This window comes from Schistocerca americana, chromosome 2 (assembly GCF_021461395.2).
Source record: "Schistocerca americana isolate TAMUIC-IGC-003095 chromosome 2, iqSchAmer2.1, whole genome shotgun sequence".
Lineage (NCBI taxonomy): Eukaryota > Metazoa > Arthropoda > Insecta > Orthoptera > Acrididae > Schistocerca > Schistocerca americana.
In genome coordinates, this window is record NC_060120.1 from 654,487,587 (window position 1) to 654,488,746 (window position 1,160).

Here is a 1,160-nt window from a genome sequence, read left to right on the forward strand (position 1 = left end):
AACAACAGATTTATGATGAGAAAGAATCCATGCAGTTCCTTTACCCTCGGAACAAGCACCATGCTTTTTATTCAATGAGAGTCAGGTCCACTCGCAATTCAAACATCGTAGCTTACTTAGGTGCTGTTCAGTGTACCGGTTCTTCTGTAGTACTTCAGCTTTAACTGATCAGCGAGAATGTCAGTAGGACGTCATTTTCACCTAACAATTTTAGATCACCGGTGTTGGGAGTGAAATTTGTGTTCAGTTCTTATGTACCAAAGATTTTTTGCAGTATGACTAGAGACGTAGCCACATTTTTAAGCTACTATGACAATTATATTATTTGGGACTTAATCCTAGTCGAGTTAAGATAACTATACATTCAAAAGGAAAGTTGGTGTTAGAGTGACAGGGCGTTAAATACCGACCCTAAGTGCTCGAGTTAGAATACCCCCCCCCCCCCCTTTGTTTTTTCTAAGAGAAATTAAATAAACATACACATTTTTTACTGCAAACGAAATAATCTCTTTTCGTTTCCGACAACAAATATCGTCTCGCTGTTGAGTTAGTGTGTTGCCTCCACCTGCAGTTAGCACCTCACGTTCTAGGCTTGCGAAACGAAGAACCTAACAAACTCACTATTTGGAATAACACGATATTTTCCCGAATATTCTATTTAATAGTAGATCTAAAAAAACAATTCGCTGCAGGCTGCAGACGACATTAGCGACTTTGGTTTCCGCGCACGCGTTCGTAAACGTGGTAAACGACCATTGCACTCACAATCCAAGAACAAAGCGTAACCGCCCCTCCAGTTCCATCAAATTGTATTGGTAGTGGCGTTTATACTGTAGACATGCAGTAAATATGTTGTCGGGGGTATAGCTCAGTGGTAGAGCATTCGACTGCAGATCGAGAGGTCCCCGGTTCAATCCCGGGTGCCCCCTTTCATTTTAAATATTAACATCCTTACGGAGGCTAGGAGAGTATTATAGAAAGATACTCGTTATTTGTTGTACACACTTGAATAATTTAAAACTATCGATTCCTGGTACACAGAAACTACGCAGTTAGAGCGTTGAAGATTCAAAGTAGTCGCTAATTCGCATATTCAACGGAGTATGTATCATCTCTGTACATTCAGCAAAAAGGAATTTTTGGAAGACTATAGCATCCTT

General features: G+C 40.3%; 1 non-coding gene across 1 annotated transcript; it reads left to right on the plus strand.

The window, feature by feature from the left end:
* The first annotated feature begins 857 nt into the window (after positions 1-857).
* On the plus strand, positions 858-929 carry Trnac-gca. Its single transcript has one exon. It is a non-coding gene; the product is annotated as a tRNA-Cys (tRNA).
* Positions 930-1,160: the final 231 nt, after the last annotated feature.